Consider the following 24955-nt stretch of genomic DNA (forward strand, 5'->3'; position numbering starts at 1 on the left):
TTTCAATCCAGTCTTCTTGGTCCATTTTCTTTTTGACTTTGGTTGGATTTTGAGTCAGTATCTCTTCTGTGCATGCAATGTTAGCCAAGCTTGTTCTTTGTTTGGTCGCCCATGCAGTCAACATCTTGCAGCTATCGTTATTCAGTTCCATTTTTATCAGGTTGTATAGCGGTGGAGATTCCGACATGAGTCCTTTCCTGAAAAGGGCCATTTCTCCTGCCTCTTTTACTGCTTTCAGGGAGCCTAGGCCCATTTCTCTTCTGATGGCTGCAATCAATGTTGAATTTGGAAATTGGAGAACTTTCCGCCAGAAGTACCCCTCCAGTTTTTGCCAGATTGTTGATGGGAATAGAATTTTAGCACTGGTAGCAGTGAGAACCGACCATATTTCCTGTCGATGATCCGAGCCGGAGTTTGTTAGCTTCCGTGTTTTTTCCCAGAGGTGCTTTTGCATTGATACTTCTGTTTTGGAACCGTCTATCATCACTCCCAGGTATTTAAAAAGTTTAGCTTTTTCAATGTGCCAGCTCGATTTTTTTTACTTCTTTCCGGGTGGTTTTTCCATTATCAAGATTTTCGTTTTCTCCCTATTTATCTCCAGATTGTTTGCAGATTTGTAAGAGGACAGGTTATCCAGTTGTCTTTGGAGGCCGATTTCTGTCTGGTCGAGGAGGATGATGTCATCAGCATAAAGAAGTCGAGCCAAGGCTGTTTGGCCAATTTTTGGCAGAAAATATCTTATTTGATTTGCACTCTCTTTGTAATCACCTAGGAAAGAGATAAACAGGGGAGGTGCAAGGGGACATCCTTGCTTAACTCCTCAGAATGTTGGTATTTCTTCGGAGAGAAGGCCTTTCTGGGTCAGTTTAACTCTCATTGAGGTTCCAGTGTGAAGGGCTTTGACAGGGTCCAGTATTGTGTTCAGGCAGTTCCAGGAGGCCAATTTTGACCATATCATCTCCCTGTCAATTTGGTCGAATGCCTGGGTGAGGTCGATAAAAGCGAGGAAAACCTTTCCTGATCCTTCCATGAGTTTGTTCTTTAAAATACTAAGGATCATGATATTCACTGTAGTTCCACAGTTCTTCATGAAGCCCGCTTGGAATGGGTTGTTGCATTGAGCAGATTTTGCCCATGTTTGAAAGCTCCTTTGTAGGAACGAACCATAGATCTTTTCGATCGTGTCTAGCAGAGCAATTGGGCGGTAGTTTCCAGGGACCGCCCTGTCTCCTTTCTTGTATATAGGGGCGACCACGGAGGTGGTCCAAGAGCCGGGAATTGTTCTAGACCGGGTACAGTTTTTGAAAACTTGACTGATAAAGGAGGCCCATTCTATCGGATGGTTTTTCAAATCGATGTTGGTAATTCCATCGGGTCCTGGTGCTCTTGTGGGTTTTAGCCTTTTTATGGCTGTCACGATGTAGTCAATATCGGAGAAGTCTTCCCAGGTGGTAACTTCTGAGGGGTCTTCCGTAATGACTGATTTCTGCTTGGGGAGCTTGAAAGTGGAAGAAAAGTGAGATTTCCAGACGTCCTCCGCGACACAGTTAGTTGGTAGGAGGGTCGAGGGATTGCCATTCTTTCTTATCAATTGATAGGAGACAGGTTGTGCTGAGGCCTGTGGAGTCGTGAGGTGTATTTTTGTCTGTAGGGACTGCTTTGCTTTTTTGGTCTGGATCCTCTTCGGGGACTGTCCGGGCTTCTTCTGGTTCTTGGCTTTGGGTTCTCACGGGACCTTAAATCTGTTTCATTTTGACGTTTTTTTGGAGGTGATGAAAGGTTTCTCAGCTTTAGCGGACCTCTCGGATATCTGGAGTTGTTTGCTTGGGTCTCTTCCGTGCGAGGACCACTCATTCACCTACGTTTTTTAGAGACTGGAGAGCCAATCTTGTTACGTTTTTGTAGACGTGGTTTGCTTGCCAAAGTGCTAATCTTGGGGGTCGACGGCACTCGTAGGTGATGTATGGAGGGTTAGGTTCATGAGATTTTCGTCTCTCATGAAGTCCTCTGCTGTGATCGGTAACCTTCGTGAAGGGGCCAGAATGAAACTTTTCTTGGGTGGAGACCTCTTCGACGTAGGCCTCCAGGATTCACTTTCCTTATGATCTTTCAATTTTGGCCCGACCGAGGGGCCTGCTTGTTGAGTCTGTCCTTTTATTTCCTTTGGGTCGGGTTGATCTGAGGCTTTGTCGGCCTGTAGAGAGGATTTTGCTTTCTCTACCCACTTTGCAGGCGTCTGTGCACCAGACTGGGTCTCCGCAGGTTTTGAGTTACATTACCTCGTTGATGGCCCTTTTGATTGTAAGAAGGGCTTGGAGGACCCCCGTATACTAGTTCCAATTGAGAATAAATTGGATAGGTCAGGGTGACCAGGTTGAGACTGGTTCTTTTTTTATTTGCTTTGATGGTCAGGACAATTACCAGGAAGGGACTTTTTGTCTGCCACTAGTGGTTTAAGTACCAACTGTTGCTCGGTTGTATTGGTGATTTCCGTTTGGGAGCCTTGGTCTGTTGAGTCCTTGATAACAATGGTTCTCTGGAGTGGAAGCTCCGGTGTAGGCCCAGATCTCGTGGGGGCCAGCAGAATTTTATTGAATAGTTGAGTGTCCTTTTTTTCTTTAGCTGTGATATATCCTTCCAGGAAAATCAATTTAGTGTGAGTCATTGCCAGTAAAGTTGTTTGGTCCTTAAGTGAGTCGCTTATTGCCTCGTACAGTTTGCCGAACGGGGCGAGGGCAATTGTTATTGCAGACATTAAGGTCGCTAGGTCTAGTCGTTTTGGAAGCGTCTCTTTCTGTGTTTCATCATGTTGCAGCTCACCAGATTTGCTTTTTCTGCTTGGTGCGACTGGAGGCAGTCGGAAGTGGAGGGATCTGTGGTGCGCTTTTTGTTGGACTTGAGTCCTTAGAAATTGATGATAAGACTGGTCGATGTGCAGGGTGCCCTGGTGGCAAGCTTGTGTGGTTGACCACTGGGTCTGTCTGAATTGGGGCAGCAAGGAAGTCCTCGTACGAAGATTGAGGTCGCCGCACTCTCTCCTATGGTGTTGTTTTGGGCGAGAGAAGGCGCGGAAACACCGGTTCTGTAGGGGTTGGTGTTGGCGAAAAGTTGAGTGTGGGCGAGTGGAATTGACTTGCGCCAGGTCTTGACTCTGAGCGACACCACTGGAATTAGTTGGGGATGGTAAGTTTGCGGCTGTTGGAGGAAGAATAGGACGAAGAGGCCTCTGGTTTTCGATACTTGCACAGGGGTCACTGAAAGAGCCATTTACTTCTCCCAGTTGTCTATAGAGTCGTCTGCTTGATCAAAGGTACCAGAGGGGGGGCGCGCATCGCTCTTCCCTCTGACGTTATCAGCCTGACTCCTTCCGGGAGCCACTTAGCCGCGCCTCCACTCGGAGGCGGGGCCGCGCCTTCAGCGGCGTGGAATAAAGCCTCCATCAACCTTTTCTCGGATGACGTGCCGAGGGGGGGAGGCCCCCGTCCCCTATCCGCGCCGCCCAGCACCACGAGCGCGGAGGCAGCATCTGTGCCCGGGACTCCGAGCGGGACTTCAGAGGCCTCGAACAGCGTGCCGCGAACACCCGTCATCGACGCCGTAGCAACGGTAAGATTGAATGAAGGTGGTTGGGAGGACTGCAACTCATTTCTTGGAACAAGCCCGGCGGCACAACTCGGACCAGCTGGCGAATCCCTCGCAGACCGCCCTTCGGCAGGCTGCACTGGGGGCGAACCGGGAGTTTGTGCTGCCTGAACCTGCTCAGGCTGTATTAGAACATCTGGTGCTGTGTCCATTGCTACTCCCGATGCTCCTCCCTGTACAGCTTCCAGTACAGCTGGAGTATGTAGTTTGCTGGAGTCTGCCAAGTCAGCCAAGGCAGATGAAATCTGGAGAAGGGGGGGTAAGCGACCCGCACGAGCGGCTGATGTTGGCGCAATTACAGCGTTTCTTATTCCCTTTAATTCTTTGGACAGTGATTCTTTGGACAGTGTCAATGGAGGGCAGCCACGAGATCCTGGGGTCGACCGGGCCTCTGGTCTGTTGTAGGATAAGCTGGCACTCCGCATCCAGCCCCATCTTCTTCCGTACCACCCGAAGGGTTTTCAGACTCCATATAGTGGTGGTCTGCCAGTCCTGCCCACGGACTGCCACAGACTGCAGCAACTCAACTCAGCTGCCAACTCTGCGGCCGCTCCGCGGATAGTATGGGGTTTTATGGGTCCTCCCACAAACGGGAACACACAGCAACTGAAGAGAGATTCAGGTCTCTGTAGCGAGGGAGAGAGTAGACTGCCACAGACTGCAGCAACTCAACTCAGTGGCCAACTCCGCTAAGAAGTTACCAGGAAGCTTCACATATCCGAACATAGGCTGACATTGGAAGGGGACTATGGTTTCAAGTGCGGCTGAAACAAATTATCTTCAAAATACGTTTCGTGATGACATGTAATCTTCAGGCTCTAGCGGTTCTTTGAACTCCCAACACTTGGAATCAATGACCAATTATCATATTATCATATGTCTACATTGCAATATCAAACTCGATCATGAAAAAAGGATAATGTCGTGAAATCAGTTCAACAAGAAACATTTATACAGACAATATGAACAATCGGCCATCGTGGCATGACGTTGCATAGTGTGTTTACTATACAACTCAGTGTCTACCTACACAGACCATGTTCACTCTAAAGGGCAAATCTAGTAGGGCACACACGTGTCTTATGTTAAACTCCTGAAGCAAGGAGTGCAAAGGAGTCAATTATTCAATTCCAGAGCCCACACATGTCCGTGGCTATGGTGATAAGATGACCCAGTCCAGTTACTGCCTCTGGATTCTGCGATATCCCGTTCCTTTCTGATTTGAAGTCTAGGAAAACTACAAGTCCCTGAATTCCAAGCAAAGCAGGACTAGATCATGAATGGCTATGGGAAACTTTCTAAATCTGCAATTCATGAAATAGTACTTTTGCCACCATTACAGGACTGCAAATAACTATTTACATCCTGTCATGAGCATGATATGAAGTCTCAGAACTTTCATGTTGTCATTTCCAAAATCTCGGCGATAGCTGAACAAATAAGATTGAACTGTGAGCGTCAGGCGCCAATGGCACTCGGAGGACACAGCCTCTCTCGAGCAACTCTCTCTAGGAAATAGAAACTCAGGTCTGTGCCCATGCATGACGCGTACTATATAAATAGAATCGCTCCAGGTAAAACACGTGGGCGCAGCAACAATGTAGGCACCTTTGCCAGCCAGCGTCATACTGAAAACATCTCGTGTATTCTTGGCTGCACGACTTCAGGGATCAGGTCGTATGTGAACGCTGGGAAATGTAGTACCATGTATCAAACAGGGTTTGCACACATTGGTTAAAGGGGAAGACGAAATAGTAATGCTCACTTATAATGTGGGTTAGGTATTGGACAGGCTTCTGCTAAGGTCTATTGGGCAAAAAAGAGAAGCATTTCTGAAATAACGATGTGAAAGCAAGAATGATAAAGTGATATCACCTTTATGCATTTAGTTGGTGATGGTAATCCAACAGCATTCTGTTAATGTTAAAGGATATTTGTACCGTGCACTGTCACCACCGGAGTGTTCCCCTGGCGCTTTGGCGGATCTGACAAGGGAAGGGGGGTGAGTTAGTGGGAACGAGCGGGAAAAGTGTAAGAGAGCTATGATGTATTGTTGGCCGCTTCAGTTTGGTTAACACAGTTTGCTGGGCTTGGGGTGCTTTCCGGTCGGTAGCCGTTGTGTGTTGTTGTGCGAGGCTATGTGTGGTTTGTTTTGTTGTTGCGGTGCAGAGATTCTCTCATTTTTAATTCATGGGCCATGTCCCCTTTCCACTTAGAAGACTGCAATTTCTCCAGTGGAGTCCATTGACAATCAGTCTCATTATGTGTGTACTGATGCCGACTAACCCTACTAAAAACGTTCGTTTCCTACATATTCGCAGTCAAATCCCCAAACAAAACACACACACCTCTACCACAGCAGAAATGTGAAACCGCCACAAACTGCACATACTCTACAACACATCCCCTCCCAAAAGCAACCCAACACAACACACTACAGAGAACTAAACCACAGAGACACAAACCACCCCTTACACACCAATACACCATACCAACTGAAAGCAAACCCAACAAACAGTGACCGATTTTTCTGAACTTAAGCTACCAACAGAACAACAAAGCTGTCCCAGGGCTGGTCATTGTTATGTATCTGATTATATCATTACAGTCACCATGTTTCTATTAAATAATGCCAGGAGACAACCTTCATGTCTCAACTCCTTTTATTCCATTTCTTAACTTCTTAACTGCCTGCTCTTCAATCCTTTTCCTGGCATACCCATTCTAGTTCTATTCTCTCTTCATTCCACATTCTACAAGCCACAACATCCCCCCCTTGCTTATCATATAGGTTCATTCCCCATCTGTCCAGCAAGATCACCTCTACATCTGCTCAATCAGACGTGCAAGCTTATGAGTATTTCTTTGGGGCCGAATATTGACTGTCCCCTGACTTCGCTCACCAGCTACACATGGTGGAGAATGTCCACAGTCTTTAAGTGACATGACATCAACAGGTTCTTCATTTCCCCGTTCCTCATGCACCTCTTCATTTCTTCTCTCCTCATATGCTTCTTCCCCACCTGAATCATCTTGAAACAATACATGAAAGAACGGATCCCCAGACACTTCATCTCTCCTTGCATTGATCACGGGCCCTTTATGCTCGGTCACAAAGAGAGGCTCTGACTCATCATTAAGGTCTATCTTCTTGACCATCTTCCTTCGCTGCCTTTGACCCCATCGCATGCTCTCATCCCCATCCATCAAATGTTCCTCATGTTCCTCAACTTTCCTCTTACCAGTTGTCCAAACTCTGTCCCACTTTACGTCTTCCCTTTCAATGTCACCATCCTCCTCTCCATTTACACAATTATAATTTTCACACCCTGGGAAGCAGTCTTTTCCTTGGTAGCTGACCATTCTTTCACTGAAAGCACATCCTGTCGCTTTATGGGAACTCCTCCGGTGACTTCTTAGGGTCTCTTCCTGAGATAGCCACTTTCTTCCAACCATTAGTGCTCGATCTGGGGTGGCCACATCATTCTCGGAACGCTCTATCATTAGGCATTGTTTTCCATTCAATATTGGCTGGGCATCAGCTCCACAGGTCGACAATAGAGATGTTCTCTCTTTACACACAACCAAAAAGTGATTTCTCTGACCACATCCCACACATCTTCGACCAATGGCTGGGCATCGAGCTTTGTGTGGAAACCTAAATCCACATCTAGAACACAGCTTTCCTTGACCACTTCCGTTGATACCATTCCATGTGCCTTGAGATAATATCCTGCCCGAGTATTGGGACTGTTTTTGCACATTGCATCTGAAGCCAGCCAGTGTCTCCAACTTCCCATCGCTTTCCATATCTGCTGCTTGTTTCTCAAGTCTTTCATACATTCTCGCCAATTCCAGAATATCTTTCAATGAGAGGGGTGCTCTCAGAAGATGTCTCCGCAACTCTGACGATGTGCAGCTTTCAATTATTCTTAACCTAATAGCTTCTTCATCATCAAACTTTTTTTTTTAAATTTATTTTTAGAAACCAAACAAAACAACAAACAATACAACTGTTTAGGACGTACATAATCAGCATCAAACCATCACATTATACAGTGTTATTCTCCGTCCTCCCCCCTCCCACCCCACAAACTATAGCCGGCTCACTCATGTCATCTACAGGGGCATTTTCGGGAATCGCAGTACTTATGCACTCATCCGAGTCTTCTGTATCATAGTTGCCCTGGTGGGGGTTTGCCATAGACGTCACCAGTTGTCGCCAGGCTAACAAAGGCCCTACTTCCTCCTCTCCCCCCCTAGTAACCGCTTCAAACCAAACTACGGATTCCGCTTCCACCCATTTTAGGAGGTCCGCCCACCATAGCTCCACCTTGGGTCTGTGGGCTGCCTTCCAGCCCATTGCAATCCTATGCTTGGCCAGGATATAGGCTAAGTCCTTCATTTTGCTTATGTGCTTTAAATCACGTCGCCTGGGAAAAATCCCGAGCATGCATGGCCAAGCTGATCCCACATCCAACTCCACTCCCCCACCAGCCAGTTTAGTTTTAATCTCATCCCAAAATCTGTGCACCTCCGGGCAAGCCCAGAACATGTGCAGCAGCCCCGCTTCCACCTCCCCACACCTGGGACATTTCTGCGTAGCCGAGCCTCCAAACCTTGCTATTTTCCCGGGAGTCAGATAAGCCCTCTGAGTGACATACAATTGGATTTGCTGGAGTCTCGCATTCCAGGACACCTTTTTATGGTACCTTTGGGCTCTCTCCCATTGTCCTTCCGTCATGGGTCCCCCTACTTCCTCCTCCCAGTCCTGTCTCAGTTGAAGCAGCTCCTTCCCTGCCTTTGCTCTCAGGAGCTTGTATATCCTTGATATTTCGTGCCCGACCTCCGAAACATCATACATCATTTCCAAGGAGGCATCAGGGTAATCCGCTAGCACTGTCTCAGGCCATCTCTCCCTCACCCGTTTCATGAGCCTAGCATAGGTTATATACTGGCCTCTATGCACCCCTGTCTCTTCTTGCAACCTCTGAAATTCCAATGCCTCCCCTTCCTGCCATATGTCCCCGAGGGTGGCCAAGCCTACCGGTTCCCAGTATCTATGGACCGCCTCAAACAGTTGAGAGTCGTTCCCACATAGTGCCACCAGCGGGGCCTGCTCAGAGAACGGATCTCAGTCACCCATCATTCTCCACGTTCTGTGCCAGACCTCCCAGCCCAGCTTTAATAGCCTCCCTCTTCCCACCAGTTTGTTCTTTTGCAGCCACAGCACTCCTCTCAAAAAGTATGGGGCCGAGTCTCCCCGCAAAAGCCTAGCTTCTGCTGAGTCTTCCGCCGACAGCCACCTGGCCACAAACAGCAGCTGCCCCGCCAGATAATAAAGCTCAAAGTTTGGCAGGCCTATGCCCCCCTTGTCACATGGGTTCTGGAGTTTCCACAGGGCCACCCTGTTCCTGGAGTTACCCCATACGAAGCTCCTGCACACACTGTGGAGTCTCACAAAAAGGCTCCTGGGAATCAAAAATGGGACATTCACGAAAAATGCAAGTCTAGGCAGGACCACCATCTTGAGCAAGGCTGCTCTCCCCACCATAGATAGGGGTAATCTAGACCAGAACACCATGCTGTTCTTAACTCCCTCAATTGCTTTCTCCATATTATGTTTGTGCTCCGCCTCAATCTTATGATAAATATTTACTCCCAGATACCTAAATGTCACAGTCTGCCATGGTATTGGCAGGATAGGCAGCTTCTGTAACGGGACATTCTTACATCTACCCAAGGGGAACAAACTAGACTTCCCAGGGTTCACCGATATGCCCAAAAGGGTGGCATAGCGGTCCATCACCTCCAGCACATACTGCATGTTCTCTTCCGGGTAGCGCAGATAAAGGAGCATGTCATCTGCATACAGCGATACCAGGTGTCTACCACTTATCGTGCTAATCCCCACCTCCCCGTATTGTTGTCGCAGGCATATTGCCAACGGCTCTAATGCCAGAATGTAGAACATGGGTGACCAGGGGCATCCCTGTCTGGTCCCCAGGCTGAGTTGCCAAGTATCTGAGATTATGGATCCTGTTTTAACTCTTGCCATCGGGGTACTGTATAACAACTGGACCCACCTGATATATCCAGGTCCCATTCCATATCCCCTCAGGGTCGCTTTCAACCAAGGCCATGGCACCGAATCAAAGGCTTAAACCCCGTCTAGCGACACGATAGCCAACTCGCCCATGTCTTCTTCAGTGTAGTCAATGATATGGTGTAGCCTCCTATGGTTATCTGTAATGTTCCTGCCAGGGACATAGCCCATCTGATCTGGGTGTATCAGCTTACTGATCACCCTCTTCAGCCTATTGGCCAGCACTGCCGTAAGTATTTTACTGTCCTGGTTGGGCATGGACAAGGGTCTGTAGGACCCGCACTCCACGGCCGGCTTGCCTGGTTTCAGGAGTGGGAGGATCATTGCCTCGCGGAGGGACAATGGCAGTTCCCCCTGCTCATAGGCCTCGTTGACCATGGCAAGCAGTGGCTGAAGCAGCTCCTGTTTGTATGTCTTGTACAACTCACTAGGCAACCCGTCTGTCCCGGGTGCCTTGCACGTGGGCAGATGTTGGATCACCACATCCAGCTCATCCGAGGTAAAAGGGGCATCCAATTCTGCGCATTCTAGGTCGTACAGGGTGGGCAGCTCTATGTCCTCTAACGTGTCCAGTATGTCTTGACACTTATCCTCCCCTGTGTCCTCATATAAGTGTCTGTAAAACTTGAGGAACTCCTTGTTTACCCCCTCCTGGGTATTACAGATGTGACCTTCCTCATCCCTGATCTCATTGATCACCGAGCGGGGGGTCTCACACTTATACAGCCAGGCCAGCAATCTGCCCGGCTTATCGCCCCCTGCGTGTAGCCTCTCTCCGTGTATTTCTTGTAATGTAATCTACATAGCCTGTCCCAGAGTCCACTGCAGGTTAACCGTAGGTCTTTTATCTAGACGCTATTCTCACGGGCGGTGTCCTCATGCCATGTGAGACCCCCCAGCTCTCTTTCTGTTTCCTGAAGTTCCCTTTCAATGCCCCCATGGAGCCCTTTAGATTTTGATATGGCTACCCCGCGCACCACCACTTTAAATGCCTCCCATAATGTTCCCACAGAGCGTACACTGCCCGTGTTTATATCAAAATATTCCTCAATGGCCTCCCTCAGATCCTCCCGAAACCCCACATCTTGTAATGCCGCAGTCCTAAGTCTCCATGTCGGGATCCGCGCTCTGGGGGGTTGATGTCGCCACTCTACAACCAAAGGCGAGTGGTCGGATAATACCCGGGCCTTGTATTCCACTCCCACCATTTCTCCCGCTATCTCAGCAGCTACAAACACATAATCTAGCCTCGTGTGCAAGTCATGTGGCGCTGCGTAGTGCAAATATTGCCTATCCATTGGATGCAGCCTTCTCCGCACGTCCTCTAGGCCTAGGTCTTTTAACATTGTCCCCAGCGCTTTGGCCACTGGCGCCAGCTTCGCTGCTTTGTCAGCTGACCTATCCATTCTAGGATTCAGGGTGCAATTAAAGTCCCCCCCCCACACCACCGCACCCCGAGCCAGGGGGCTAATCTTGATGTAAAGGGACCTAAAATAAGCCGCTGTATCGTGGTTGGGAGCGTACAGATTTATGATATGCACTTCCCTGTTCACCAGGAGTCCCGTCATCACTACCATTCTGCCCTATGGGTCTACCGTTGAGCTGAGCACCTGAAACGGCACATGCGGCAGCACCCATGTAATAACCCCTCTTGCATATGCCGAATACGTAGCCCCCACAACATTACCCCTCCATTTTCTCCTGACCACCTCCAGCTTCTCCCTTGTGAGATGAGTCTCCTGCAGCAGGGCTATGTCAATGCGCATCCTTATTAGATACAGCATCACTTTATTACGTTTCAAATAGCTATTGAGGCCCCGTACGTTCCAGGTCACGATTCTGAGATTACCCAATGCCATCTACTTGGTATGTTCCCAATCCACCTCTCCCTTTAATGCTTCCCTTGATGGCCCGTTTTCCAACTCTCCCTCTTACCCCCCTCAACAGTTCCCCCCCTCCCTGTTCCCCAACTCCACTCCACTGCACACAACCCAACCCCTCCCCCCACCCTACCCCAACCCAACAAATGCCCAGCTCCATCCCTGGATCTCAGGCCCACCCGCGTCTAGTTCTATCCCGTATCCGAGGACTAGGACCGCGCGGGGCGTCACCGATCAAACAGTGACCTAACTAAGTATATTACTCTTGGGTTCAAGGGATGCCTCCTAGGAGCTCCCACTCGTCTATTTTAGGATTGGTGCGTCCAACGGGTCCAGCCAGCTAATACTGCAACACACTCCCCACAAGCTTAATTCGACTCTATATTCAAGTCCCAATGTCTTGGCCATGTCACCCTAGGTGCCACAGCTGCGTGCTACTTATCTTGCGCAGCACCCATCTGGATATCCGGTTCTTGAGGTCGGCCATGCATACCCAGCCAATCCATCGCCTCAGTCGGCGTCTCGAAAAACAGGGATTTGTTCTTATAAAACACTTTCAACTTGGCTGGTTAAAGCAACATGTAACGATGGCCTGCTTCCTTTAGTCTCTTTTTTACCAACCCAAAATTCATCCTACTACGCTGTACATGCAACTTATAGTCCGGGTACGCCGTGATTTTTTCTGACCCCTTTTCAATGGTTCCTCCCCCCCTGGAAAAATTCGAGTATCTTCTCTCGATCTCGATAATTCAGGATCTTTGCGATCAGAGGCCACGGATGGGCTCCTGGGGGCGGTCTCCTTGTCAAGGCCCTGTGCGCTCTTTCAACCGCAAACCCCTGGGTCAGCACCCCACCTGTTATCTCCTGCAAGAGCATGGTTTCCACATATTCTGTGGGGTTTGACCCTTCCATTCCTTCTGGCAAGCCCACTATATGAATGTAATTGCATCTGGCGCGCCCCTCTGCCTGCTCAGCTCTGTCCTCCAGATTGCCCAACCGTTGCACAAGGGCATGGAGCTCCTTTCCATGTGTGGAACACGCCGCTGTGTTCGGGGCCATCTCCTTCTCCGAGGCCCCAGTGCACCCCGCAATCGTCCGCACACCCTGTCTCAGCAGGTTCACTTCCTCCTGGACCGCTCCGATCTTGAGGTCCAGGCCCTCCTGCAACTCTTTCATAGCCAGGCCCAGCTTAATCTCCCAGGCCACTTTTAAGTCTGCAATCGCTGCCAAAAACTCCTGGATCATGCCCGGTGTCTCCACCACTGCCGTAGGAGTCTCCTTGCTCTTGCCCCCTTTTGCACCTGGGGGCGACTTGGCATAGGCATCCATCGTGGGTTGTTTGATCCTGGGTCTAACCACTTTAGAGGACATCCTGCTATGTTATCTGGGCGAAGGCCAGCTGCACCTCCCCCGCACGGATGTCAGCGTGGCCACAAACCACTCTCAGTGGTCCAAGTATATACATGTCCCTCCCCTCGCACCCAGAGCGGGCTGTGTCCTCCCACGTACTCGTACACTCTCGATGTCGTGGCTCCGGTCTCTGTCGTATTCCTTCTGTGGCCAGTGCTCGAGTGCGCACACCGATCCACCGCACTCCCTTTGTCCCCCCCCTTTCGCAATCACGAGGCCATCCAGCCCACAATGCAGTTCCAGATGTAGTACTCCCGTACCCAGGTTCAGGGGGGCCGCCTCAAGTTGTCAGGGGATCAGCAAATGTCTCACATCAGCCTCCTCAACTGGCCTGCGCCGATGTTTCGTGATGAAGGCCCTCCAAGGTCGGGCCTAGGTACCCCCCTTCAGTGTTCCGTATGTCTATTGGGCCCCACGGTGCTGCGGTGTCCACCACACCCCGTGTTTCCAGGAGGGGGCCCAGCGCTCCTCGCAGTGCCAGCGACTGCCCTCTTCTCAGGCAGCCCAGCTCAAAGGTGTTTAGAGCGTGTGGAATAGTAGTTGCAGACTACTGGCTGTCTCTATGGGATCTCTCTTATCACCCCGCGTGTACAGAGTCTGATCCGCAGCGTTGTGAAATACTGTTGCCGCCGCCGCTCACTCGCGTTAGCCCCAGGGTCCACAGTTACCTTGTTGCCAGCCCACTAACGAGCACCGTGCTCTGAGCGCAACATTCGCACTCTCTTCCCAAGGGTGCGCCGCCACAATGTATCTTCCTGGGTTCCGATGGCGTTCGATCCGACTACACTGCGGGCCCAGCGTCAGCTAGCAGTTCCTTCAGCGAGTCTCATCAGGTTCAATCTGTGGATTGTACAAGCTCCGGGTGCGCGCACCTTCAGATGTGTGCTGTCTCAGTGAAGTCCTCCAGCCCGCAAATCAGCAGTGCGTCCCAGGCAATCCAATACTCCTCCTCTGCTTCTCAACGCCACAGTCCGCAACCGAGTGCAGATCTTAGCGTTCAATGCGGGTGCCCTGCAGGTCCTACATTTGTAATCGCTGCAGCGCTCTCGTGACCCTTGATGTCCTCTTTGTCTCTGCCGCCATTTTGTTTCCACTCACCACCTCGGGGCCCGCAGCGAGCAAATAAATATAACTCAGTAACCGAGCCTCTCACACACCTCAAAAGTTCAGCGAGTGTAGCTGTCATCTTCACAAGCAAAGACGTTAATTGTCAGTGCCGGCTGGCCTCCGTGCACGCACTTTTCCTCCAGGATCATTGTAGGATCGACGGAGCTCCACAAGAGCACGTCCCTTTACATGGCCGTCCAAGCCACGCCCCTCTTCATCATCAAACTTTTCAAACTCACAATAGGTTGCTTTCTCTTGCAATCGTAATACAAACTGTGCAATTGTCTCCTGTGGTCTCTGTTTGCATTGGTTAAACAGATATCTCTCATAATCTTTGTTAGGAGGAATTGTCAAGCATTCCTCTAGAGCAGCACGAAGAAGCTGATACGATGTTCTCTCCTCAGTTGTTGTCAATGTTCTTATGATACTCCTCATTTCTCCTCCCACCAAATTCATGTGTCGGGGGGAAATTCTGCCGGGGTCGGCCGGGCCGTCCGCAGACCTCCGGGCAGGGAGGCCCCAACTCCTCCCGTATATCCCGAAAAAGATAGAGTATGAGACACACACAAGAAGCAATGTGACTCTGCTGTTTATTAAACACAAACGGCAGGGATGGGTCAAGGATCATACGCGTCTGACCTGACACACACACAATCGTGGGGCTCTCAGGCCCTTTTTACTGTAGTATGACGCGCTACCTGCGTCACTTTAGAAAATTAACAAAAAACCTATCGCCACTCTTAATTGGTTGCTCGAGTGGTAGGGTTAGTATAGCATACGTATAGAGAATAATATGAGTGGCTGAGGGTTAGTCAGGTGATATATCTGGGTTGTCCCTACAATTAGATACATGAGAATTGTTACATGAAGACTCCTAATGGTTGGTTGATGTTAATGGCGTCAGTGATAAGAGCCCCATGTTCTGATTGGTGCGCCCGTGAGCTTCCCAGCCTGGGACCATCGCTGTTCCCAGCTCTCGGTGTACCTGCAATTTGCAACAATGTTTCACTATTGGTACATGCAGACAATGTGAAGACTTATTCGTGAGCTAGATGGCCGACTACTCCCATCGTTGCAGATGTCCATTGATCCTTTCAAGTGTATCTGCCTGTGTCTTGTAACGAGGGATCCAGACGCCTCCTTCCTCCTGGGCTTGGCATCTCGTCAGGTTCGGCTTGGTCACGTGGGATGGGACCGTGTTTGAGGCAGAATTCTGCACAATTAATATTGTTTTTCCACAGTGTGCCTGGTTTAATTGCAGGTGCGACTTTGATGTTAGTGCGCGGCGTGCGAGGTTGCAACATCGTGCCCTTGATGGTCTGCTTTTGGAATGTGGGTTTGCAACATTACGACCTTGGCTGTCTGCTTTCCCCAGGCTCATTCTGCAGGATCAGCAACCTGACTCTTGTTCTGTTAACGTCCACGGGAGCTCTTGCTTGCGGCCTACTCAGGCCTAGTATATAGGTGGAACCGTGGTGCACAGGCGCTTTAGGTTATAGTCTCATATTGTCTTATGGCCAGTGTCGTGTCTTTGTTATAATTCTCATTGCGGCACCTAAGTGTAGGAGAAGCGTAAGCAAGCTCTTTAGATGAGTTCATGATGCGTCTTGCGTTTCTGCATTTCTGAAAGCCTATATGGAAAATAATAAAGATGCACGTCCGTGAGTATGTCTGTCGCCTACGTCATAGCACTGAGTATATTCTTCATGTAGATTGGTGCGGGAGTGTCCAGTGTGTATGTTGGCACAGGTGTGCTATCCGTTGGCTAGGTTGTCATGGCATCTCTAACGACGTATAGTTTTAGTCCAGTTGATCCATGCCACAGGCATCGGCATGGGCAGGGCGGGCTGCTGGGCAAGCAGATGGACACATCCGTATGTTCCTGTACCAGGGTATCTGGTCGTCTGGTAGATGGGCAAACTCTTCTCGTGGCGGGTGCTTGGGCCGTGAACCTTTAGGCCAGGCGCGAGAGGGGAAAGAGGGGAGTCTGTTTTTCCATTTTCCCACTTCAGTCCCCCCTCTGGTCGACTTGTCGACCACAAACATATCCTTTTCGTTATCTCCTCTTACTCTCCACACTTTAGTTATTCCTCCTAAATGTCCATAATGGTTGACATGATCTTCAAATGACCAATACATATACTCACAGGCTCCTCCAGGAGTACAGTATACCCATTTCCCTATGTAACTCCTGGGGTTTCTTGGGTTCTCAACCTTCACCGATGGTGGGTCCAGATGGTTGGTGATGATCTGGTTGCGCAATTTCTCTCTCTCTTGTATTATTATGCCTGTGTGTTGGCCGTCATCTGCTGGCATCAGTGGGTGCATACCGACCATTTCAAGCAACTCGTCAGTGGTGCGTGCCTTCCGGGCTTTCCAAAATCTTATTATGATCAGTGTAGCTCCAGCCAAAATAATACAGCCAACTATAATTTTCAGTCCATCTGACAGCCAAGATGGCATCCATGACCATAATAGCGAAAACCAGCTCTCATCCTTTTTCACACCCTTACTTTCGTCCACCATTTTGGAGTGTAACTGGGCCAGTTGTGAAACTGCTTCTGTCAATGTGCCGTTGTCAGCATCATTGGCAGGAATGAATGTGCAGCATGATTGTCCTATCTTTGCGCAAACTCCTCCTTCCATGGCAGTGAGGAGGTCCAATACATATCTGTTCTGCAGTGCTACCATCCTTATTGCTCGCAGCTCTTCTTTTACTGTGTTGAATCCGTTTACTGTAGAATTGATGGTCATCATGAGTTCCCATCTAGTTATCTGGAGCCATTTTGCGTTCGCGTAAGCCTGCAGTCCTGGATGTATTATTGAGGAGAAGAACATTGCTGCTCTGCTGAATAGTCTGTGTTCTGGCGGAATCGAAGTGAGTGCCGTTTCCGACCTTCCCCACAGGTAATTTCCTGTAAGAGGTTCCCCTTGTCTTTTCCGTCTGTTTAGGACAGTATCATTGCCGTTGGTCCTGTTCCCTGGCTCCCCCTGAGGCGGTGCAGATCTCTTATTTCTCTTGTCCCCTTCATCCATCTTGGGAAAGTTTGCCACATTCACATGCTTCTGGGGTACCACTAGCGATGGTACATTGACGTGCACCATCGTGCATACACCATTCCACAGAGGGGGCAGCGTGTGATATGCCTTTTCTCCACAGGCCCAGTAATGGTCCATTATCACTGCTGTTCCTGCTCCCCCCTCAGGTAACTCCATCACGCTTCCACAATTGGTGTTATATCCTACGTCCACCTCTCCTTTATGTTGGTAGCATACTTTAGGCGCAGTCAACGGCAGTATTGTTATCGGGTCTTCATCCGTTTCTATCCATGTGAGCATGGGCACGTATTTGATCCAAGTTGTCCAACATCTGTGATTGTGCGCATCGATAGTTGAAATAGTTTCTTTTGTTACCATGTTGCTGCCAACCACTCCTATCTCCCATTTGTTGTCCAAATATACTTTCCCCGTTATCGTCACCAGTGGCCTCTCCCAGCATCCTAATTTACCAGGGACTTCAGTGGCGTACCAATCACATGATAAGTACTGCAGTGTTACTTTCTTTGTTTCTCCTTTTGCAGGACCACTTGTTATGTATCTAAATGCTTCAGCATGTAAACTGCTCTTGTGGTAGCTCAAATAAGTCTTGAGGAAGTTGTTTTCGTATGGGTATGAGTCTCGTGTTTTCCACGTCATATGCACCACTGTTCCTTGAAATCTTCCTTTCGTTTGGAACAGTGCCAAGTATATTATGCACCGTGCCGTTTTTTCGTCTATTTCTGTGGCAACAAATGTTCGAGAAGCGCTCATGGCGTATGGTATTAATGAGCAAACGTAGCAGCTGTCTTCTGTTGTCTGCTTACCAATGCGGGTCATATGTTGATACCATATGTTGTTTGAGACGTGTGCTGAATCTTGTATATAATTGTCAATACCTTTATTATCTGAGTATGTGCTGCGTTGTACTGTATTCTACTTGTGCGCAATTTTGCTAATATCACCTGACGTAACACCTGTTGCAGCTGGGGATGGGGGTGTGTTAGGTTTGGGTACAGCAATAATATTGGTAGCATAGCTGTACTGCCATACAGAGGCAGCTACGAACCCGGTGATTATCAAAATCCCTATTACTTTTATTACATATGCTAATTTCACCGGCATTTTGCTCTTACCTTGCTGCAGTCCGGCAGCGAATTCTTGCGATGTTAGAGTTGCCCGCCTGAAAATTCTTAATATGCTGGTTAATGTTAGTGGTTAAGCTCTCCCTATCAAATAGTCATTCAGTGCCCAGGCGAAGAGCTGTTCCCACGCTACTCTGAGCGATCTATCTCTTAGGGCAGGTAAGTACGGGTGGAGGTGGGGCATCGAATATTCTATGGCCAAAAGGAACGCTGTGTAGTAAACTCGTACCCTTTTCCTTTTCAGGTACGTTGGCCTTTTTATTTCATATACAAATTGGTGTGACAATTCTTCTGGGTAATTATCGTCTGAGGGTACCATCTACTCCTGGGCAGTGAATTTGTTAGTTATCTACTTCTTAGCAATACAATAATACGCGGTTCCTGCGTGTGCGAGAGAAAAAGAAAAGAGCATTCACGTGTTTACATGTGTATTTGTGCGAGACAATGTCCTTTAGTACAGTTACTACTGTAATGGGTACAGGGGTCAGCGGATGGTGGGCAGGGGGTGTTTGGGTTCAACCGGTGGGCGTTGTTTTACTCTTTGAGCGTGTGATCATGGGGTGGGCTGGATGGGGATCACCCCTTTCTTCTTCAGTTATTGTCTCTGGGGAGTCTGGGGAGTGACAGGGTATGGGAATACTTGAGCCGCTGGCTGTGGTAGAACCTCCTTCTGTTGTCGATGTTGTTGCTGTTCTCTCAATGGACCTGTCGGTGGCGCTGGGGCGGGTCTGTTGTCCGTAGATCTTTACGTCGTGTAGGTGGTTCCAGGCACGCTTGTCCTGTAACTTTACTGCTCTTGTTGATACCTCCTCTACCAGATGGGGACCAGTAAAGCGTGGGTCATTCCATCTCCTATTGAAGTTGCGAAGTAGTACGTGGTCACCTTTAGCAATCTTACACAGTCCTTCCTTTTCCAGTTCTTTATCCGCGTCTTCTTGTTGGCTTCTATTAGACCCGCACCGTGTGCGCTCGAGCTGTTGAGACACAAACACTACACTAGTAATCAAAGAAGACACATATTGGTACATTTCATCACCCAGAACACTTGCAGTGCTTTCATGGTCGCTAAATGCTCTTGACGTTGGCGTTAGGGGAAGGCGCATTTGACGTCCGGTAACCACCTCATGGGGAGTGAGGTGGTGGTCGGACCCTGGCCTATTCCTCAGCTCAAATAATGCTAATGGAAGACAATATAACCAACTCTTCTTTGTTGTTTGCTGTATCTTTGCAATTGCCTCCTTTAATAGGCCATTTAGGCGTTCACATACACCGTTGGCCTGTGGGTGGTATGCACATGCAAATTTATGTTTAATGTTCAGCAGCGATGTGATGTGCTGAAACATCTCGTTTGCAAAATGTGGGCCGTTGTCTGACCTTAACACCTCGCACACTCCCCACCTGGGGAAGACCTCCCTCACTAAGAACTTGGCTGCTCTAAATGCATCTGGGTGTGAACAGGGCCCTGCCTCAATCCACCTAGAGAATGGGCATACTACTACAATCATATACCTATTTCCTTGACATATATTGATCATATCAACATAGTCAATGTGGAGATGCCGGAAAGGTCCCTCTGGCCGGGGTATAGTACCTCTTATTACCTTTAGAGTGTGGCCGGCCATAAACTGTTGACATGTGATACAGTTACTGATAAAATTTGACACATGCGAATTTAACTCGGGGCAGAACCAGTCTTCCCTAATTCATGCTGCAATTACTTCCTTGCCTGTGTGGGCTGGATGATGTAGTTGGCTCAGGGCAGTGTTCAAAAGTGCCAATGGTATTACAACCTTTCCAGTGCCACCCTGGCACCATAGTGCGTCAGTTGGGGACATTGTACATCCTCTTTTTACCCATATTTCCTTTTCAGCCATTGGTGCAGCCGCTTGTAGCTCCATAATCTGTGTGGCTGGGAGATGGGTATACCCTTCTTTTAACAACATCTCTTTTGCTATTCCCCTCCCTCTCCCTCTCTGTGACTCTGGGGGGTTCCATATCTCACCAAAGTATGCAGCATACTTCGCATGTGCGTCTGCTGCTGCATTCCCTTTTGAGACGTGATCTTCACCATTGGCGTGTGGGGTGCATTTTACTAAAGCTAGTTCCTGGGGGTCATTTATTACTTCAATCAGTTCAGCCAATAAGAGAGCATGTTGCACTGGGGTGCCATCAGCTCTCCTAAACCCTCTTCTTCTCCATTTTGACAACCCTGAGTGGACAGTTGATGTAACATATGCGCTGTCGGAATATATAGTCACTCGTTTGTCAAAGCTTTCCTTCAACGCCAAGATCAGTGCGACCAGTTCAGCTGCTTGAGCGGAGTAATGCTGTGGTAATTGTACACATTTCACTGCCACACACACCGGTACCTCCATCATTTTCACCACTGCTGCCCCAGTCCTCCTCACACCATCCCCCTGATCGATGGTTGATGACCCATCAATAAATAACAGCTCACCCCCCTCTAGTGCGTTTTCCTCAACTTTCCTAGTACATGAGTACATTTCAGTTGTTTCAGTACAGTCATGGGCATAGTCTCCCTCCTCAATTACTTCTGCTAGGAACCTTGCAGGGTTGACCGTGCTACATCTAACAATTGATAGTTCAGCTCTGGATAGAATGATCTCATAACCTGATGCCCTTTGCATGGTTAGGGTGGATTTAGGTTTATTCAATATTGCAAAAAGTGCATGTTCCACAAATAGTGTAGTCGGGCACCCCATGGTTATTGTTGATGCTTTCTCCACCGCAAAAGCGGCTGCGGCGAGACCTTGTTCGCAGGGGAAGTGGCCTAACATTACAGGATCTAAGTGGCCACTGTAAAATGCTACTGGTTTGTAGCCCATGCTTGTTTTTTGAGCCAACACGGCTTTCATTACTGCTGAGTCGCAATGTGAAAATATAAAAAATCGCTGCTCATAGTCTGGGGATGCCAGCACCGGAGCAGTTGATATTGCATCTTTTAATTCATCAAAAGCTTCTTTCATTTCCCTCGTCCACCCCAATTTGTTCTCCCCTTTATTAGCTTCCCGTAACGCCTCAAGCAGGGGCCCTATATATGAACTGTAATCAAATACCCAAGCTCTACAGTAGTTGCAGAGCCCCAGGAACTGCTGCAGTTCCCTTACAGTTTGTGGCATTGGAGTGGCCGAAATAGCTTGTGCTCTTTGTGGTGCGATCTTTCTTCCATGTTGGGATATAAGCTGACCAATGTAAAGTACCTGTTCCTGACAGTACTGTATCTTTTCCATGTCTACCTTGTAACCTTTGTCAGCCAATATTGTCAACATCTTTAATGACTCCTCTCTGCATGTTTTTTCGTTTTTACTGCAAATTATTATGTCATCCACGTACTGCAACACCGTGCTTTCTACTTCAATGTTACCCAAATCCATCTGTATCACTCTGTTGAAAATTGAAGGTGATTCACAATACCCTTGTGGTAATCTGGTGTGCTTCCACTTAGCGTTTCTGTAAGTGAAGCTCATCAGATCTTGTGAGTCTGGGTGTAATGGTATTGCGAAAAAAGCATTTTTAAGATGGATCACAGTAAATCGTGATGCTTCTGCCGGAATGCCACACAATATTGTGGCCGGGTTTGCAGCTACGGGATATTCCGCTTCTACTATGTTGTTCAAGGGCCTGAGGTCCTGTATAAAGCGCCAAGACCCTCCTTTAGCCTTGCGCACTGGGTACACAGCCGTATTACATGGTGATTCTGAGGGGACCAATATACCATTATTTATAAGGGCCGTTATGGTTTCATATATACCCTCATCTGCCTCTTTTGATAGTGGGTACTGTTTTACTCTGGGGAGTATTGCACCTTTTTTCAATTTTATTTTTACTCCCCCTATACTTTTTATGCAGCCCACGTCATAGGGGCCAGTAGTCCACAATGATTTGGGTACCTTTGACATATCGTCCTTAAAGAAAGGGACCGGGGTGCATGTGGGTGCCTCAAGTGCCATTGCAATTTTCTGTGCTACTTGTTTGTAGGCCACTCTTAGCCATATTTCCACACTCATCATAAACACCATTTCACCTTCCTCCTTTTCATCTGAAAACAGCTCTTCATCTGACACCTGGGTGAGCCTACATCCTTCTGCTAATGCTATCACTGCCCTCCATGCTCTTCCTTCTTTGTCTTGGGCATGTACAGCAATATAATCAGCTGTTGCAATAATGCTCTCAATATACATTGAAACCACCTTCCCTTCTGGTTCATTAACAGGTGTTTCTGGTCTAAACAGATAGGCTGCTGGCCTTCTCCATATTTTCCCTTCTATCCCTGGCATCCATGCAATTGCCATGTCGGTTCCATACTGGAACAGTTCACCATCTACTGGCTCCGCCCTAATCGCTGTCTGTCCACAGTATGCCTGCATAATTTGCCGTGCTGTGAGCATGTTAATCCCTGGAGTAGAGCAAATTATGCCGTCCTCAGTAAAGGAGATCGTCATATTCAACCTGTTCATTATATCTCTCCCCAGTATATTTACTGGTGAAGCACTATAATATAAAAGTGGAACTGACAGATCGTAATCTCCAATAGATAAGGGAATGTTATCAGTAAAGGGAACCAACCCTCTAGCCCCAGAAAATCCTTGGGTGTTCATAGTCTCACCTGACATCTTAAATTTACCTTCCCTTATGCAAGACCGGTTGGCCCCGGTGTCAACAAGGAATGATAATTTTTTGTCACCTATCGTTACCTCTATGCGTGGTTCCTCCGCACTATTAGGTGTTCCTGACAGGATGGGACACACCAAGGCCGTCTGTGGGCTGTCCTATTGGGGGTACAACGACTGGCCATTCCCGGTATAAGGGTTGTGTCCCAAAACCGTCACCCTACCCAATTGCGTTTGTGGTATTTGTGGTTGTTGTGTGATCGCTACCTGTTGTTGTGGCAATGGTTGGGGCTGTTGTTGTGTTAATTGTTGTTGTTGTTCATTTCCTTGTGGCAACATTTGCTGTTGTGGTATGCCTTGCTGTACTTGTGCGGGCCGTGGTTGTCCCTCACTATTCCATGATGGTGTTCCTGGTCTAACTCTACACGTGCGTGACATGTGCCCCAATAGTCCACAGCTCCAACACACCGGTGGTTCCCTATTCTGCCATGGAAAGCTCCCGGTGTTGTCCTGCTATACTGGTTGCCCTGTGGGATAGGAATTTCTAAATCCTCCCACCTGCGGTTGGGTACCATACCCGTACCCTCTCCCCCTCATAAGTCCTCCTCTCCCCCTGTTATAATTATAATATCCAGCTCCTTGCATTGGGTATCCTCCTCCCAAGTTGGGCATGTATGGTTGGAGTGGCGGCACCTGTTGTGTTGTAATCTGTGAAGGTGGTATTTGTGAGGAATCTTGTGCAGCCACTACTTGTGTGGGGCTTTGGGTCATTGTTGGAGGTGTAGTTATTAGTGCCCCTTCCATTGTGTACTTGGTGAGCTTTTTCTGTACTAGTTTAGCCTCTTGCGTTTTCCTGTCCTCTTCCTTTTGTTTCATTTTTCCTTGCCATGTCCTACAATGATGCACTATAGTCAGTTGTATTTCGGGCCATGGTTTTGCTTCCATTCCCACTACTTTCTTTAGTTGTTTCTGAACTCCTTCCGGGAGCCCTTGTACCAGTATATGGTAAAATATTGCTGGTGTTTTATCCCATTGTTCTCTAGTTTCCATGCGCCACTTCTCTTGGATTTCCTGAATATAATCAACAGGATCTTTGTTCTCATGCATTTTGCGAGATGTAATTGCTCCTATATCTGAGGTGTCTGGGTACTGTCCCCTCAATGCCTGCCATAGTGCATGTCTGCAGTTTGCGAACGGTGCCCCATCGTGCGATGTATTTGTTATTGTTACCCCATGAAATCCCGCTCTTTTCCATATGTCATCCGCTCTATCCCCTAATATTGATATTAAAAGGCCCTTTACATCTCCCACTGCTAGCTTCTGTCCTGCGGTGTGTTTTTCCATTTCATATATCCATTTACCCGCACCTCCACTTAATGATGGGAGCCTACATTTGATATTTTCTTTATCGGTATGCTTCCAAGGAACATACTGTGGTCTAACCCCACCTCTCTCCAACAGTGGCATTAAATTATGTTCCGTTTCACCCTTTGTGTTCCATAATATTGAGTCCTCACACCCTTCCTCCACTTCTCTTTCTTCCGCATTTTCACTTTTGTTTGTATTTCCCCTGCTCATACCCCTTTCTTCTCCATCTTTTCCCCTTCTTCCATCTTCCTCTGTATTTAATGTGGGCATGTGTACACCTCTTTCCTGCCTGCGACTAGGGAGGTCTCTAAGCCGCCATGTATAGGGTGTCAGTTCGTCTGAGAAGGGAGCTAGTTTTATTTTGCGTAACGAACGTGAGGTGGTTGAGCCTGTAGGGTGCGATAGGGGAGGGCGTGATGGAGATGATGGGGATGGGGATGTTGCGTCCTCATTTGCCCGTCTTTCCTCTACTCCTGTTTTTCCCCCCTCACTTCTCTCCATCTCATCCTTTCTCCTACTGATCCATGGTGAGTCCATATTGGTCCGGGTGATGTATAGTTTATCTAAGCTTTCCCTTTCACTCTTCCTCCCTTCACTTTCCACTCTCTCTTCCTCACTACAAAAGCTATT

This window comes from Ambystoma mexicanum, chromosome 2p (assembly GCF_040938575.1).
Source record: "Ambystoma mexicanum isolate Mex_15411 chromosome 2p, UKY_AmexF1_1, whole genome shotgun sequence".
Classification (NCBI taxonomy): Eukaryota; Metazoa; Chordata; class Amphibia; order Caudata; family Ambystomatidae; genus Ambystoma; species Ambystoma mexicanum.